Consider the following 19,082-nt stretch of genomic DNA (forward strand, 5'->3'; position numbering starts at 1 on the left):
GTGGTTGGCTCTGGTTACTTAATTAGGGGCTACCAACTTCGGCAGACTCTTGATAATGCGCCACTGACTTGCACAGGTTCTCATACTTCACAGATAATGCACAAAGCTCCAAGCCAAAGCAGTAACAGTTGACCGAGGGCAGCGATGGCGGTAACGCTGCACCTCTGAAGAGCCCTCACTAGGATCAGCAGTTGCGGCAGCCAGGGTCCATTAGACGCACGGAACTGTAGGGTGCTGAGAAGTGACGTCATTTGATTCTCAAGCCTCGACGATCTGTAAAGATGAGCTGCTCACCAGGAAAAGCATTTCTAACTCAGATTTTAGCTTTCCAGGGATGTTGTTGTTCATGTCATGTATCAAAGAGCTACTAGTTTCATGTCCATTATGATGAATAATGAGAAGTTGTGCTGTGTATAGTAAGTTCAACTTACGTTATCTGCTATATACGAAGTCTATTCAGATTTTTTCCTTTTTTTACGACATTCGACTTTCGCTTACTGTGGAACTGTTTACTATACCATCGAACTCAACCATTAGTCAGTTCATTTAATTAATACTGATTCCAAAGCTCCATGGTCTGACTTTTGGTTGTTCGCACTACCACAGATTACGTTTATCATCTTGTTTTGTACTCAATTCCATCTTTTAACAGGCCATAGTAACTTCCTCTATCCTCTGGGTTTGTAAGACCATCTTTGTGACCCTTGTTTCTTCCATTCGTTCCAAAGGTCCCACACAGTTTTGTTATGTTCTTATATTTTGTCATTTACAGCAAAATATTCAAGTTACTTTCTAATATTCTCATTAAGAATCTTGTCCAACGTAATATAACCTTTGACTGTCCAGAAATATTCAACCGTGAATTTACTTTCAAATTCTTTTTCTTAAAGAATTTACTTTATTTACTAGCGATTCATCAAGAACATTAATACATTTAATGACACTAAGTGAGCGTGGAAGTAGTTGCCAGGAAGTAACTGATGGAAAATGAAATTACTTTTAACAAATGTGAATTTTATTCCTGAAAGCTTTTTCAAAACATTTAAAATTACAAGCAGAAAAGCACCCTCGAGATATCAAGTTACAATTTTCTTTAGAGGCAGAAAGAACAATATTAATAATAGTAGGAGCCTTCGAGCTGAGAAGCTTGCCTGCTCCCTATCAACACCGCCGTAGTCATGACCGCTCGCAACAGCCTGTGAAAGAGTACACTGGTGCAAATCTGCAACACACCAAATTACTTTAAACTAAAAAAATTTTTAACAACTCACACAAACACGTAAACTATGCACCCCGTTAGAGGAATGGAAATGATACAATTATTTGCCACCGTAAGTCCAATTTTTTTTTAAAGGACTCTTACCGTGAAAGCGTGGCAACCTTATAACCTAAAATAACTGTTTAAATAAAACCCATAAAATGCAGACTTACATAAAATGTGCAACATGCTCTAGATTACACAAATACCACCTCGCAAGATGATACGCAAGATAAAAACATATTTCAAGAATTCGGCCTTTAAGCAATAAATTCGTTAACACCGAATCCGACAATCATGGCAGAGGCAGCTATTAACGTATGGCTGATTTACAGGGGGGGGGGGGGGTTTACTAAGCAACCCGAACCGCAGGTTGCTCTAAACCTCCCTAATTCCGCAAGGGAAAAACGGACCACCCAATTCACCACCTTCCCACGGGTGTGCAAACGGAGAAGAATGGTGGGACGACCCCAAAACAATGCGGCTGGTGACCTCACCAAGAAAACAAGTAGAATTTAACAAGTAAATGAAACAACATGTCTCCAGTCACTTCACTTCTAATAAACTCCGATTTCTAGCGAAGATCTGGCGCAGCACCCCCAACGCTCTCCCGAACCGTCCGCTGACAGACGCTTCAACGGACGCAAGAAGGCGCGCCGATCTCCCGTCTCACGGCGTCGCAGCTCGCCCCGGCCAGCCCGATGTCGTGGTTTCACTCCTGTTGCTCTCGTGTGAACCGCGAAGCCACCACCCCTTTCTAAACGCCGCTGCCCACTGGACTCACGTGGGGACCTCACATGCACCGACGCTGAAGGCGGACCGACCAACCGACCGATTCAACCGCCAATGACCGTTGCCCGAGCAACTCGAGCAGACTGGCGGCCTAACGCGCAGACTCAGATGCAGGAACTCAGACCCGACTAGGCGACCACTAGCTGAGTTCTGTTACTGGCAGAGTGGCAAGACTCTCATTTTCTGGCTTTAAAGTTTGATCCAAACGACAGACACTGCGACGACAGACAGACACTAACTGCCGCACAAATGCAAACGAGAGACAGACTGGTAACTGGTGACGCGAGACTGACCTAGCCTCACTCCGACTGACCAACTCAGACTGACCAACTGCCGAGCTCATAGCGCCCCTTAAATGCACGTGAACAGGCAACCTTTCCCCTTTCCCACCAGAGGGAGACACCAGAGCTGCGATTGCCACAGCGGCGCCACCGCCAGAAACGGAGGGCGACTGCTGCGCGCGGTTCAAAACGGCAATTATTACCACGGCTCAAATATCATTTCAGCCGCTTGAATGTATTGAGAATCATTTCTCTTCATTACCAAAATTTCACTGCCATAACACAGAGTCTTCCACAACAGAGTACGCGATCTCGAAAATACTGCTGCTCAGGACACGGAGAAATTACCACACTTTGAGGCATCAGTGGTGAAGCCAAAGCAGTAATATAATTGATACAGCGGAAACACGGAAGCCACTGTGGCATTCGTGATGTGATTGCTACTTGGACTAGCACTGTAATTGTATTGTGGGAGACGATGCCTTGACAAGACAACGACGAATCACAGCCGTATAAATACTGTCCATTTTCGACGGACAGCGTGAGTCACCATCGCCTGCAGCGAGCTACGACACGAAGTCTACGCCAGATATCGTCCTGAAATGGACGATCTAGCTGCCGCTGCTAAATGCTGTCTTCAGTAATCTGTAGGCGTTCCTGTTGCACGCAGAGTCCGGGTGTTTCTGGGTGTCCAACTGGTTCCTTCCAGCAGCAACGTGGCCTGCCAGCTGACTTCCACCAGCTGTGGATCCTGTACCTGGGGTCCTCGGTTCATGCCTGACCATACCTCGCTACAGGGTGCGGGAAAACTCTACTGCAGCTGACTCCCATTGTGCCGGCATACTCTACAGCTGCCTAGCTGCCCTGTGCTGGCACACTTCACCACTGACAGCCGCTCTCGCTCCCGCTTGCGCTGTGGTCCGCAGTACGACTCCGCATGCCTTGGCGCTTCCTCTACTGAGATGTGCTGCAACGCCAGCATGTGGACACTGTAACGCCCCAACGACCGCCCTAAAGCCAATTAAGAAAGAGCATGAAGTAGGGAAAGTTATCTTGGCAGTTACGACATCTTTGCCGATGAGCTAACACGAAAGAGTTTTGTCAACAACTACATTGTACACCACTGAGCATATTTTTTAGCGAAAGAGAAAGAAGAAACATCGTATTTCAGCAATGGACAAATATCCATGTGACAAATGTAAAATTAATATATCAAAAGTTAAGTCCAAAGTAATGTCATCGGAGATAACTTTTATGTGGAAGAGAGTTGTAAGCGCAACGAAGAAATTCAATGCGCCTACAATGCTCTTCCACAGAAGAAGTCGCTTGCTAGAACTCATCCAGTGCAGACGTACGAGAGCAGTTCTGATCTGAATTATTGAGATTGCGAATCGTAACGAGATTGTTTTCGAGTTTAGAAGTGTTTGTTGCGTGACGGGATTCACGGCTTAAGACACTAATTTTATGAACTGAGACAGGAGCAGATAGAGTCATTTAATCGTGCACTACGGGTTAATTGAACTCTAATGACGGAATTAGTGAACATTGGATTTGACTTTAAATTAGTTGGACCTTAAGCAGAAGTGAACATTCTGTGAAAGAATACACGCAATTAGTCTCGAGTAGGACCCAAGTACACGACATCATGAAGATAAAACAATTACGCTAAAGTGTTGAGTTGTGGTAATTGCCAAGAAACTATAACTCAATCGGACTGACTTAACTAAACTATTCCGTGTGCGTGTGATGCGGGAGTTATAAGTATTTAATGACAAAATAACAATAAACTGTTCGTTGCCAATTAAATACCCGGTGTGGACTACATCATTAAATAGTTTGATAAATGACTAAATCAACGACTACTCATGAAAGACTATTTCATTGAAGTGAAAATATTCACGTCATTAGTTGAGAAGTGAACTTTAAAATATTTTCGTATTACGACTCAATCTTACAAAGACTGAATCAAAGAGTATCTCTGAATCTCGCTGCATACCAGCACAACAATTCCATAGCAACGAGACAACAGCGTAAGAAAAAACTTTAACTAAAATATTGCCTCGCAATCAGTGGTGTGTGCTATGCGAACGAGAGAAGAATTAATAGCTACTGCAAATCCGGGCAATTAACAATACAATATTAATAATCAAAAGCATCAATTATACGAGTTCGCATAAGTGGAAACGTTGCGGACTTGTAATTGAGATACAACGACTACGCGAGGATCGCCTTTTCGGAAGTTTTTCAGGTTTTTTTTCTCCCGTTAATCTACGGGGGCTGACGTTATATCGCAACGTGTCTCTACTCTGCCGCGAGAGCTGTGGCCGTAGCAGCTCTACGGCGTCGACTACATCAGCACGCTGTTGGAGTCCGGGGGCACGCGCCACAACACCAGCCGCATGTCGCCAGGGCCGAAGTGGTACCTCAGCAGTTCCTCGCTGTCATCCTGCTGCTATTTAAGCTTGCTAACGCCGCGGGCTGGCCGCGCCAGCGGGATCTGGGTGAAGAATTTAGGACCAACGATGCCCACCAGGGCCAACGTTCGACCCTGCCACTGACACTGACAGAACAATGCTGTAAATTGTTAAATGAACATGTGAAATTGCTTCCTTCTCTCTAAAAAGACCAATTACAGATGTTGAAAAGACATAGGTACTAGGAAGGTAACTGCGAAGAAACCTTGGGTAACAGGTAAGACACTTCAAATTATCGACAAAATAAGGAAATTCAAAGACGTTTATGGAAAGACAGAAATACAACATTATAAATAACTCAGGCACAAAGTAAATAGGAAATGCTGGGATGCTGTGGTTCAAATGGCTCTGAGCACTATGGGACTTAACATCTGAGGTCATCAGTCCCATGGACTTCGAACTACTTAAACCTAGCCAACGTAGGGACAGCACACACATCCATGCCCGAGGCAGGATTCGAACCTGCGACCGTTGCGGTCGCGCGGTTCCAGACTGAAGCGCCTAGAAAGCTCGGCCACAGCGGCCGGCGGATGCTGAGGCGAAATGGTTGCAGTAAACATGTTAAGAAATTGAATAGAAATGATATTCGGGAGGAATTACTCAACATGGGCAAGTCAAAATAACCTTGCGAAATTTAAAAGCAAGGGCGGCAACATTAAGAGTGCAAAGGGAATTACATTGTGTATTGAATGGCTCTATGATAGGGAGAAATTGTGTGATCTTAGAACAAACAGAAATGGATGTGGAAGAGATAGGGGATCCAGTATTAGCGGCAGAATTCGAAAAAGCTTTGGAAGACTTGAAAGATGGGGGTGCTTCCCGGGCAGTCCACTGCTGTGGTAGTACCCATTAGGCACCTCCCCTTTCATTTTGTTTTGATGATTATCATACATTTTCATTCGCCTTTGGTTTATCTAAATTTTCCATGATTGTTATTAACCTGATGGACTAATAGGGTTAGGGTAAACCACTGACTGTCCTCGCAGTACTAGCATGACTTGAGTAGCAGTAGTAGAATTAAACTCGGCTATAAAGAAAGATTTTTGGACGCTGGAGGTGGCCATTGCATTGGAGGCAGCTTTAGAACTTTCCCCGAGCAGCAAGCCAGTTCGCGGATTCCTATGGCGTCATCGAAATGGGCCGTGGGCCTAGCGGGGCAGTGGTTTATGGGCCGCCATTCTGGCATCTACATCTACATCTACATCCATACTCCGCAAGCCACCTGACGGTGTGTGGCGGAGGGTACCCTGAGTACCTCTATCGGTTCTCCCTTCTATTCCAGTCTCGTATTGTTCGTGGAAAGAAGGATTGTCGGTATGATTCTGTGTGGGCTCTCTGATTTTGTCCTCATGGTCTCCTCGCGAGATATACGCAGGAGGGAGCAATATACTGCTTGACTCTTCGGTGAAGGTATGTTCTCGAAACTTTAACAAAAGCCCGTACCGAGCTACTGAGCGTCTCTCCTGCAGAGTCTTCCACTGGAGTTTATCTATCATCTCCGTAACGCTTTCGCGATTACTAAATGATCCTGTAACGAAGCGCGCTGCTCTCCGTTGGATCTTCTCTATCTCTTCTATCAACCCTATCTGGTACAGATCCCACACTGCTGAGCAGTATTCAAGCAGTGGGCGAACAAGGGTACTGTAACCTACTTCCTTTGTTTTCGGATTGCATTTCCTTAGGATTCTTCCAATGAATCTCAGTCTGGCATCTGCTTTACCGACTTTATATGATCATTCCATTTTAAATCACTCCTAATGCGTACTCCCAGATAATTTATGGAATTAACTGCTTCCAGTTGCTGACCTGCTATTTTGTAGCTAAATGATAAGGGATCTATCTTTCTATGTATTCCCAGCACATTACACTTGTCTACATTGAGATTCAATTGCCATTCCGTGCACCATGCGTCAATTCGATGCAGATCCTCCTGCATTTCAGTACAATTTTCCATTGTTACAACCTCTCGATACACCACACCATCATCTGCAAAAAGCCTTAAAGAACTTCCGATGTCATCCAAAAGGTCATTTATGTATATTGTGAATAGCAACGGTCCTATGACACTCCACTGTGGCCCACCTGAAGTCACTCTTACTTTGGAAGACTTCGCTCCATTGAGAATAACATGCTGCGTTCTGTTATCTAGGAATTCTTCAATCCAATCACCCAATTGGTCTGATAGTCCATATGCTCTTACTTTGTTCATTAAACGACTGTGGGAAACTGTATCGAACGCCTTGCGGAAGTCAGGAAACAAGGCATCTACCTGTGAACCCGTGTCTACAGCCCTCTGAGTCTCGTGGACGAATAGCGCGAGCTGGGTTTCACACGACCGTCTTTTTCGAAACCCATGCTGATTCCTACAGAGTAGATTTCTAGTCTCCAGATAAGTCATTATACTCGAACATAATACGTGTTCCAAAATTATACAACTGATCGACGTTAGAGATATAGGTCTATAGTTCTGCACATCTGTTCGACGTCCCTTCTTGAAAAATGGGATGACCTGTGCCCTTTTCCAATCCTTTGGAACGCTACGCTCTTCTAGAGACCTACGGTACACCGTTGCAAGAAGGGGGGAGGGGGGGGGGTAAGTTCCTTCGCGTACTCTGTGTAAAATCGAACTGGTATCCCATCAGGTCCAGCGACCTTTCCTCTTTTGAGCGATTTTAATTGTTTCTCTTTCCCTCTGTCGTCTATTTCGATATCTACCATTTTGTCATCTGTACGACAATCTAGAGAAGGAACTACAGTGCAATCTTCCTCTGTGAAACAGCTTTGGAAAAAGACATTTAGTATTTCGGCCTTTAGTCTGTCATCCTCTGTTTCAGTACCATTTTGGTCACAGAGTGTCTGGACATTTTGTTTTGATCCACCTACCGCTTTGACATAAGACCAGAGTTCCTTAGGATTTTCTGCCAAGTCAGTACATAGAACTTTACTTTCAAATTCATTGAACGCTTCTCGCATAGCCCTCCTCACACTACATTTCGCTTCGCGTAATTTTTGTTTGTCTGCAAGGCTTTGGCTATGTTTAGCTTTGCTGTGAAGTTCCCTTTGCTTCCGCAGCAGTTTTCTAACTCGGTTGTTGTACCACGGTGGCTCTTTTCCATCTCTTACGATCTTTCTTGGCACATACTCATCTAACGCATATTGTAGGATGGTTTTGAACTTTGTCCACTGATCCTCAACACTATCTGTACTTGAGACAAAACTTTTGTGTTGAGCCGTCAGGTACTCTGTGCTCTGCTTTTTGTCACTTTTGCTAAACAGAAAAATCTTCCTACCTTTTTTAATATTTCTATTTACGGCTGAAATCATCAATGCAGCAACCGCTTTATGATAGCTGATTCCCTGTTCTGCGTTAACTGTTTCAAATAGTTCGGGTCTGTTTGTCACCAGAAGGTCTAATATGTTATCGCCACGAGTCGGTTCTCTGTTTAACTGCTCAAGGTAGTTTTCAGATAAAGCAGTTAAAAAAATTTCACTGGATTCTTTGTCCCTGCCACCCGTTATGAACGTTTGAGTCTCCCAGTCTATATCCGGCAAATTAAAATCTCCACCCAGAACTATAACATGGTGGGGAAATCTACTCGAAATATTTTCCAAATTATCCTTTAGGTGCTCTGCCACAACAGCTGCTGAGCCAGGGGGCCTATAGAGACATCCAATTACCATGTCTGAGCCTGCTTTAACCGTGACCTTCACCCAAATCATTTCACATTTCGGATCTCCGTCAATTTCCTTCGATACTATTGCACTTCTTATCGCTATAAACACGCCTCCCCCTTCACTGTCCAGCCTGTCTCTGCGGTATACATTCCAATCTGAGTTTAGGATTTCATTACTGTTTACGTCTAGTTTCAGCCAACTTTCTGTCCCTAGTACTATATGGGCGTTGTGACCGTTTATTAATGAGAGCAGTTCTATAGACGCTCCTGCAGTTTACTATTAGCACATTAATATTGTTATTCCCTGTTGCATTTTGACTACTCCTACCCTGCCGCGTCTCAGGAGGCGTCTTGTCGGGCCTAGGAATTCTCTAACCTAAAAAACCCCATGTGCACTCCACACGTACTCCGGTACTCTTGTAGCCGCTTCCGGTGTGTAGTGCACGCCTGACCTATTCAGGGGGACCCTACATTTCTCCACCCGATAGCGGAGGTCGAGAAATTTGCACCCCAGATCTCCGCAGAATCGTCTGAGCCTCTGGTTTAAGCCTTCCACTCGGCTCCAAACCAGAGGACGGCGATCGGTTCTGGGAACGATACTAGCAATAGTTAGCCCTGATTCCATCCCGCGAGCGAGGCTTTCCGCCTTCACCAATTCCGCCAACCGCCTGTACGAACTGAGGGTGACCTCTGAACCCAGACGGCAGGAGTCATTGGTGCCGACATGAGCAACAATTTTCAGTCGGGTGCACCCAGTGCTCTCTATCGCCGCCGGCAGGGCCTCCTCCACATCTCGGATGAGACCCCCCCCCCCCCCCCCCCGGCAAGCAGACAGAGTGAACACTGGCCTTCTTCCCCGACCTTTCCGCTGTTTCCCTAAGGGGCTCCATCACCCGCCTAACGTTGGAGCTCCCAATAACTAATAAACCCCTCCCCCCGTGTGCCTGCTCGGACCTTGCTGAAAGAGCAGCCACATGTCCACTCACAGGCAGAGCGGGCGATGCCACACGGCCAGCCTCCCCATTTACCCTCCGCCTCGCGCGCCGCAACGCCACTGAACCCGCCACTCCCTTTGGGGAGAGGGTAACCCAACCGCGCCCCGTACCCGCGAAGATGTCTTGACAGCAGGGACAGTGGGTGAAGCATGTAACACCTGGGGTGTACCATGCGACGCACCAGACTCCCCACTGCCGCTACACTCCGAGGCAGCAGCCTGAAGACGGCTGACCGCGGCCATCAACACGCTCAGCTGTTCGCAAACAGTGGCCAGCTCCTCCTGCGTCCGTACACAGCAGTCTCACATCCTATCCATCCTAAGGAATCAATTTACTGTAGAGAGTTAATCAACTTTTAACTAGACTGCTAATTCACTAAAGGCGGCTGATTGTTGACTAAACTGTGATTGCTAGCCACTTCTTGTAGAAAACAATGAAAATAGCACTACCTGTCTCTGGACTGTATTGAAAACAAACACTAGCACTACTGGCACTATGGTTGACTAAAGGGACTCTCTCTGACTGTATTCAAAACAAACACGAAATCTATGGAACACTATTACTAGCACTCGACAATTGAAACTTCCTAAAAGCAAAAACACGCGGAAGAAGAAGAGACAAGTAAGAAAAATACAGTTAATACTTAAATTAACGTAGCTCGCTGCACAGCAGACGTGAAGCAGACGGCAGTTACGACGACACTGCTGGCCTTTCTCCGCTAGCAGCCAAGCGAGAGGGTGGGAACGACGTGGCTGAGTGTGGAATGACGCCGCTTTAGAAACTGGCGGCGCCGGGCTTCCTGGCGCCGGCCTAACTGCGACTGGGCGTGGGGTGGGAGTCTGGTCTCCTTATCCTATGTGGGGGGGGGGGGGGGGGGCAGGTGAAGCAGCGTCGGGCTGGCGCCCACCTAATGTGTTTATTACAAGAACAGCATACCTGCAAGACGGGACGACGAATTTCTCCGGATGCCGCCGCGCCCCACCAAACGTCACCAACTAAATCGCTTTATGGACGAAACGGAGCTAGTTTCCACTAAAAGCTTCCCTCATCTTGGGAAATGCGCCGCGGATTTGGCTGCAGAACCTCCAGGCACTGTGTGCTGTTTTCTCGGAGAACAGAATGTGTACTGCACAGCAGTCATTGGTTGAGGAAGATCAGGTCTGCTTGCTAGAAAACATAATTGACACAGTAACCACTGCTGGGCCATGACAGGTTTATTCTAGAACATCGGGGGAAATGGCCATTTTTCAGAAGGTTCTGAGCAATGGGAGAAACTGGGGACTTGCTTCTCGACCGTCGCAGAGTACAGTCGCTAAAGCTCTTCCTTTTCTACCGAGAGAGCAGTTAGTTGCAAAGATGTCTGGAAACCCAGGTGAAACTTATTTTTTCACGGACGTGAGACAGTCACTGTGGGGTCTTCCCCTGCAGTACGACGCTTCGGTAGCGCCCGCACATGTACGACAGCGTCTCGTCTGTCACTGGGTGTATCGGTAACATTGCACAGCTTCGGCAAATTCAGAACCCTATCAATCATTTTCACGACTATCTTTTTCTCATAACAGCCTTGTACTCATAATAGTCACTCCCAGTGTCCATTGCAATCTTAATTATATTCTGACGCGAGAGACCAATCAGTGGAAGGATACAGCACAGTGTGCTTGTCTAGACTGGCATCCTTCCACTCACAGTAGACAGCCTCATTTTCACGTAAATTCCAGTCAGGTTCCCCAAGACTGTTGAAAACCATTCTGTTAATGAAATGTTCCACAGTTGAAGTTGCTGTTTATATATGAGGGTGAGTCAAATAAAAACCTTAACTATTTTTTAAAATATTATTTATTGTGCAGAAGTGGTAAAAGGCTGTATCGCTTTTCAACATAATCTCCCCCACGCTCAATGCAAGTCCTCCAGCACTTACAAAGTGCATAAATTCCTTTAGAAAAAAATTCTTTTGGTAGTCCGCGCAACCACTCATGCACCGCGTGGCGTACCTCTTCATCAGAACGGAACTTCTTTGCTTTCCTCCCATTGCGTCTTTGAGTGGTCCAGACATATAGAAATCACATGGGGCAAGGTTTGGTGAGTATGGTGGATGAGGAAGACAGTCAAAATGCAGGTCTGTGGTTGTTGCAACTGTTGTACGGGCAATGTGGGGCCTTGCATTGTGCCGGCCGGGGTGGCCGAGCGGTTCTAGGCGCTACAATCTGGAACCGCGCGACCGCTACGGTCGCAGGTTCGAATCCTGCCTCGGGCATGGATGTGTGTGCTGTCGTTAGGTTAGCTAGGTTTAAGTAGTTATAAGTTCTACGGGACTGATGACCTCAGAAGTTAAGTCCCATAGTGCCGAGAGCCACTTTTGAACCTTGCGTTGTCATGTTGCAAAAGGACACCTGCTGACAGCAATCCACATCGCTTTGATTTGATTCCAGGCCGCAGATGATTTTTTGGGAGATCTGTGTATAATGCACTGGTGACATTGTTCCCTCTAGGCATGTAATGCTCCAAAATGACGCCTTTTTCGCCCCAAAAGAGAGCCAGCATAACCTTCACTGCTGATTGTCCGGTTCGAAACTTCTTTGGTTTTGGTGAGGAGGAATGGCGCCATTCTTTGCTCGCGCTCTTCGTTTCCGGCTGGTGGAAGTGAACCCGGCTTTCGTCCCCAGTAACGATTCTTGCAAGGAAGCCATCACCTTCTCGTTCAAAGCCCCTAAGAAGTTCTTCACAAGTACCAACACGTCTATCTCTCATTTCAGGAGACAGCTGCCGTGGCACCCATCTTGCAGACACTTTGAGAAACTGGAGCACATAATGCACAAAGTGGTGTGGTGACCCATGACTAATCTGTAAACATGTTGCAATGTCATTCAGTGTCACTCGGTGGTTTTCCTTCACTATGGCTTCAACTGCTGCAATGATCTGTGGAGTCACAACTCGTTGTGCCTGACCTGGACGAGGAGCACCTTCCACTGAAGTCACACCATGTGCGAACTTCCTACTCCATTCGTAGACTTGCTGCAGTGACAAACATGTATCACCGTACTGAACCTTCATTCTTCGATGAATTTCGATAGGTTTCACACCTTCACTACGGAAAAACCGAATAACAGAACGCTGTTCTTTCCTTCTGCAAGTCGCAAGTGGGGCGGTCATCTTTATACTGTCACTGCGACGGCATGTGTGCATCTGCACTACGCTGTCACCAACAGGCCATTATGCACGTTGTTTGTAGCACGATTACCAACTTACAGGATAACGGCGCGAAATTTCGAATTGTTATTACAAATTTAAGGCTTTCATTTGACTCACCCTCGTATTTGTTTCTCTTGACCTTTATAGTAGTTAATAAATCTCTTTGTGATACCGTAGGTCCTTGTTATTAATTTTTCTACGACATCCGTTGTCACTCCCTACGATGTCATTTATTTTGTTGTGGATTTGAAGTAATTAAATTAATTTTATATATAGTTAGCCAACTCAGGGGTGATCCACACAGGGGCCACTATTTAATGTCAGATCGATAAATGTGGCACTTCTTGGGTATGGTGGTTATGACGTTTTAGTCATTTGGCAGACGGAGAACTAAGCCCCCATAGGCAAGCTTGCAGACTTGAGATTAAATAAGGCACAAGGCATAGATAAAATGCCATCAGAATTTCTAAAATCATTAGGGGAAATGGCAACCAAACGACAATTCAAGTTGGTGTGTAGAATTTACGGCACTGGCAACATACAATCAGATTTTCGGAGAAATGTCATCCATTCAATTACGAAATTGCAGGTGCAGATAAGTGCGAGAACTATCGCTCAGTCAGCTTAACAGCCCATGAATCCAATTTGCTGACAAGAACAACACAGAGGAGAACAAAGTGAGGAACTGAGGAAAAGTAGTGAACGACCAGTTTGGCTTTAGGAAAGGTAAAGGCACCAGGGAGTCAAGTCTGACGTTGCGTTTGATACTGGAAACAAGACTGGAGGAAAAGCAAGACACGTTCATGGGATTCGTCGACCTGGAAAAAGCTTTCGACTGTGTAAATTGGAGCAATATGTTCGAAATTCTGAGAAAAACAGGAGTAATATATAATATAGGAGTAATATTTAATACGTATAAAAACCAAGAAGGAAGAATAAGACTAGAAGACCAAGAACGAAGTGATCGTATTAAGAAGGGGATAAGACAAGAACGTAGTCTTTCACCCCTGTTTTTCAGTCTATACACTGAAGAAGCAAAGGCGGAAACAAAAGAAATGTTCCAGAGTGGGATTAAAATTCTGGTTAAAAGGATATCAATGATAACATTTTCTGATGCCATTACTATCCTCAGTGAAAGGGAAGATGAGTTACAGGATCTGTTCAATGGAATAAACAGTCGAAATGAGTACCAAATATCGATTTAGGGTAAACCGAAAAGAAAATCAAAAGTAATGAGAAGTAGTATGAATGAGAGTGGCGAGAAATTTGATAACAAAATTGGTGATCAGAAAGCGGACAAAGATAAGCTATTCCACTAACCTGCAATTAAAATAATCCATGACGGACAAAGCAAGTAGGAGGTAGCACTGGAAAAGAGGGCATTCAAGGCAAAAAGAAGAGTACTAGTGTCAAACATTGGTCTTAATTTGAGGAATAAATTTCTGAGAACTTATATTTAGAGCGCGACATTGTACGGTAGTGAATCACGGAGTGTACGGAAACTGGAACAGAGGACAATCGAAGCGTTTGAGGTGTGGTGCCACAAAATAATGTTGAAAACTGAGCGTACTGATAAGGTAAAATGGTTCAAATGGCTCTGAGCACTATGGGACTCAACTGCTGAGGTCATTAGTCCCCTAGAACTTAGAACTAGTTAAACCTAACTAACCTAAGGACATCACAAACATCCATGCCCGAGGCAGGATTCGAACCTGCGACCGTAGCGGTCTTGCGGTTCCAGACTGCAGCGCCTTTAACCGCACGGCCACTTCGGCCGGCCCACAGAAGTCATACTGATAAGGTAAGGAATGAGGAATTTCTCCGCAGAATTGGCGAAGAAATAAACACATGGAAAACTCTGATAAGACGAAGAAACAGCATCATAGGACATGTGTTAAGAACTCAGAGTAAGCTGTGGAGGGTAAAAACTTGTGAGGAAGACAGAGATCGGAATGTATCCATCAAATAATTGAGGATATAGGGGCAAGATAGTGTTGTCGCATGAGAGTAAGATCTTCTTGATTTATCAGAGGAAATCCACTTGGTTCCTACTTGCCGCCTGCCGCCTCGCCGCCACCACGCCCAGGATGGGGAGCTGAGCACCATCGTGAAACCAGAGGCCACCATAGAAATCAAGTCACCTCTGGCCTCTACATATCGCTACATGAGTTTCCTCTTATGAAACCACTATGTTCCGCTTGTCACAAAAATAATTTTAAAGCCTCGAAAATTCTGTTATCCCCGGAGAGGAGTTTCACAATATTTATATATACGGCCAATCCCATTACTAGCGCGGTGAGCTTTAGCCTGGGACATTCACAGTTAGTGGGCAGTAAACTATACAGGTAGAGGTCTGCACAAATATGGTAAATGTCGTTGGATCCGCAAATCCCTCTTATCAGCACATGCAACTCTCAAGTCTGTACCTGCTCCCACGGATATAAAATTTTTGTCAATTACTTTAATGCATCCGATACACCAGAATTTTGACTTTGACCTTCTTCTTGGAATGAATTTTCGTCTGCTGAGGCTGGACATTTAATTAACTAGCAATGCGAAAGCCACTCGTGAGCACAGTTCAGTGCGACCATGGACGCTCCTACTTCCTCGACTTGCCCCGTAGGGTGGTGGGGTTTCGGGTTTCACTGCATAGGTCAGCAATCCACTACATGCAGCCGGAGTGGTCGAGCGGTTCTAGGCGCCTCAGTCTGGAACCGCGCGACCGCTACGGTCGCAGGTTCGAATCCGGCCTCAGGCATGGATATGTGTGATGTCCTTAGGTTAGTTAGGTTTAAGTAGTTCTAAGTTCCAAGGACTGATGACCTCAGAAGTTAAGTCCCATAGTGCTCAGAGGCATTTGAACCATTTTAGCCACTACGTGCAGGAGGCGGCTACACGGATAGCGAGGGCTGTGTGACGCGAACTCGACTGTTTTTTTACTTCAGAGAATCTCGGGGAAACACAGAAAGGGCTTCAGTCTCAAAGGGTGGAGGTCGAACTCGGAAAGAACGTAGATCTAGGAACCATCGGTATAGCAGTTTTAAATTGTCATAGATGTGACGGGTAACTACCAGTGCTCGAAGCGCTAACAGAAACCACTCGTGCTTAAATCGTTATAGGCACTGAAAGCTGGCAAATGGCGGAGCTGAAATTTTTGCGAAGCACCTAACGGTGTTCAGGAAGTGTAGGGCAAATACAGTTGGCGGTGGCGTGTTTGTTGCTTCTGGAAGTAGTTTATCTTGTAGCGAAATTGAAGCAGATAGTTCCTGTGAGTTAGTACGCGTAGAGTGCATTCCTGGGAGAAAGAAAAAAAAAAAAGATCCTTTTACCGGCCTACCAATTCAGATGATACGATTGTTGTAACGTTTAAATAAAATATGGGTCTAATTTGAAACAAAACAGGATTCATACAATTGTAGTTAGTGGTCACTTCAATTTACCCTCTGTATGTTGGCGAAAATACATGATTAAGGCCGGAGGTACGCATAAAATATCATCCGAAATTGTGCTAAACGCATTCTGTGAAAATTATTCCGAGCAATTAGTTCATGAGTCCACCCCAAGAGGGGGAGGACATCAGTGTTTAACGTCCCGTCGACATCGAGGTCATTAGAGACGGTGCACAAGTTCGGACTAGGGAGGGATGGAGAACGAAATCGCTGCGCCCTTTTAGAGGAAATATCCCAGCATTTACCTTACTCAATTTAGGGAAATCACGGAAAACCTAAATCAGCATGATCGGACGCGGGTTTGAACCGTCGTCCTCCCGAACGCGGGTCCAGTGTGCTGACCACTGCGCTGCCTCCCTCGGTGTGAGCCATTCAGATAGTAAACGGATGTGGAAAGACACTTGACCTCTTAGCAGCAAAGCATCCTGAACTAATAACGAGCATCTAAACGGATACGGGTTTACTGAACACAGAGGTGTCGTAGCGAGACTGAATACCGTCACTCCTAAATCCATCAAAAATAAACCAAAAATATATCTATTCAAAAAAGCAGATAAAAATTCGCTTGACACCTTTCTCGAGACAATCTCCACTCCTTCCAAACTAACAATGTAAGTGAGTTCAAAATAGTATCGACAGCAATTGAGAGATTTATACCAAATAAATTTTAACGAAAGGTGGAGCTGGTCCCCCATGGTACACAAAGCAGGTCAGAACACTGTTGCAGAAACAACGAAAAAAGCATGTCAAATTCAAACGGACGCAAAACCCACAATACGGGAGATCTTTTACAGAAGCTCGGAATTTAGTGCGGTCTTCAATGTCTCGAAAACTGGCAGAAAATCCAAAAAGACTGTGGTCGTATGTAAAGTACGCTAGCGGCAAGATACAATCAACGCCTTCTCTGCGCGATAGCAATGGAAAAACTAATGATGACTGTAGTGCTAAAGCAGAATTGCTAAACATAGCCTTCCGAAAATTCTTAACCAAAGACAACGAAGTTAATATTCCAGAATTCGAATCAAGAAGAGCAATCAACATGATTAACTTAGACGCAGATATCCTCGGAGTAGTGAATAACTGAAATCACTAAATAAAAACAAGTCTTCTGGTCCAAACTCTATACCAATTAGGTTCCTTACTTAAAAATCGTCCTCTTGGGTAAAATATTCCGGAGGTAAAATAGTCCCCCATTCGGATCTCCGGGCGGGGACTACTCAAGAGGATGTCATCATCAGGAGAAAGAAAACTGGTGATCTACGAATCGGAGCATGGAATGTCAGATCCCTTAATCTGGAAGGTAGGTTAGAAAATTTCAAAAGGGAAATGGAGAGGTTAAAGTTAGATGTAGTGGGAATTAGTGAAGGTCGGTGGCAGGAGGAACAAGACTTCTGGTCAGGTGACTACAGGGTTATAAACACAAAATCAAATAGGGGTAATGGAGGAGTGGGTTTAATAATGAATAGGAAAATAGGAATGCGGGTAAGCTACTACAAACAGCATAGTGAACGCATATTGTGGCCAAGATAGATACGAAGCCCACACCTACTACAGTAGTACAAGTTTATATGCCAACTAGCTCTGCAGATGACGAAGAAATTGAAGAAATGTATGATGAAATAAAAGAAATTATTCAGATAGTGAAGGATGACGAAAATTTCATAGTCATTGGTGACTGGAACTCGGTAGTAGGAAAAGGGAGAGAAGGAAACGTAGTAGGTGAATATGGATTGGGGCTAAGAAATGAAAGAGGAAGCCGCCTGGTAGAATTTTGCACAGAGCACAACTTAATCATAGCTAACACTTGGTTCAAGAATCATAAAACAAGGCTGTATACATGGAAGAAGCCTGGAGATACTGACAGGTTTCAGATAGATTATATAATGGTAAGACAGAGATTTAGGGACCATGTTTTAAATTGTAAGACATTTCCAGGGGCAGATGTGGACTCTGACCGCAATCTATTGGTTAGAACCTGTAGATTAAAACTGAAGAAACTGCAAAAAGGTGGGATTTGAGGAGATGGGACCCGGATAAACTGAAAGAACCAGAGGTTGTGCAGAGTTTTAGGGAGAGCATAAGGGAACAATTGACAGGAACTGGGGAAAGAAATACAGTAGAAGAAGAATGGGTAGCTTTGAGGGATGAAGTAGTGAAGGCAGCAGAGGATCAAGTAGGTAAAAAGACGAGGGCTAGTAGAAATCCGTGGGTAACAGAAGAAATATTGAACTTAATTGATGAAAGGCGAAAATATAAAAATGCAGTAAATGAAGCAGGCAAAAAGGAATACAAACGTCTGAAAAATGAGATCGACAGGAAGTGCAAAATGGCTAAGCAGGGATGGCTAAAGGACAAATGCAAGGATGTAGAGGCTTATCTCACTAGGGGTAAGATAGATACTGCCTACAGGAAAATTAAAGAAACCTTTGGAGATAAGAGAACCACTTGTATGAACATCAAGAGCTCAGATGGTAACCCAGTTCTAAGCAAAGAAGGGAAAGCAGAAAGGTGGAAGGAGTGTATGGAGGGTCTATACAAGGTCGATGTACTTGAGGGCAATATTATGGAAATGGAAGAGGATGTAGATGAAGATGAAATGGGAGATACGATACTGCGTGAAGAGTTTAACAGAACGCTGAAAGACCTGAGTCGAAACAAGGCCCCCGGAGTAGACAACATTCCATTGGAACTACTGACGGCCTTGGGAGAGCCAGTCCTGACAAAACTCTACCATCTGGTGAGCAAGATGTATGAAACAGGCGAGATACCCTCAGACTTCAAGAAGAATATAATAATTCCAATCCCAAAGAAAACAGGTGTTGACAGATGTGAAAATTACCGAACTATCAGTTTAATAAGTCACAGCTGCAAAATACTAACGCGAATTCTTTACAGACGAATGGAAAACCTAGTAGAAGCCGACCTCGGGGAAGATCAGTTTGGATTCCGTAGAAATGTTGGAACACGTGA

Source organism: Schistocerca americana, chromosome 7 (assembly GCF_021461395.2).
Source record: "Schistocerca americana isolate TAMUIC-IGC-003095 chromosome 7, iqSchAmer2.1, whole genome shotgun sequence".
Lineage (NCBI taxonomy): Eukaryota > Metazoa > Arthropoda > Insecta > Orthoptera > Acrididae > Schistocerca > Schistocerca americana.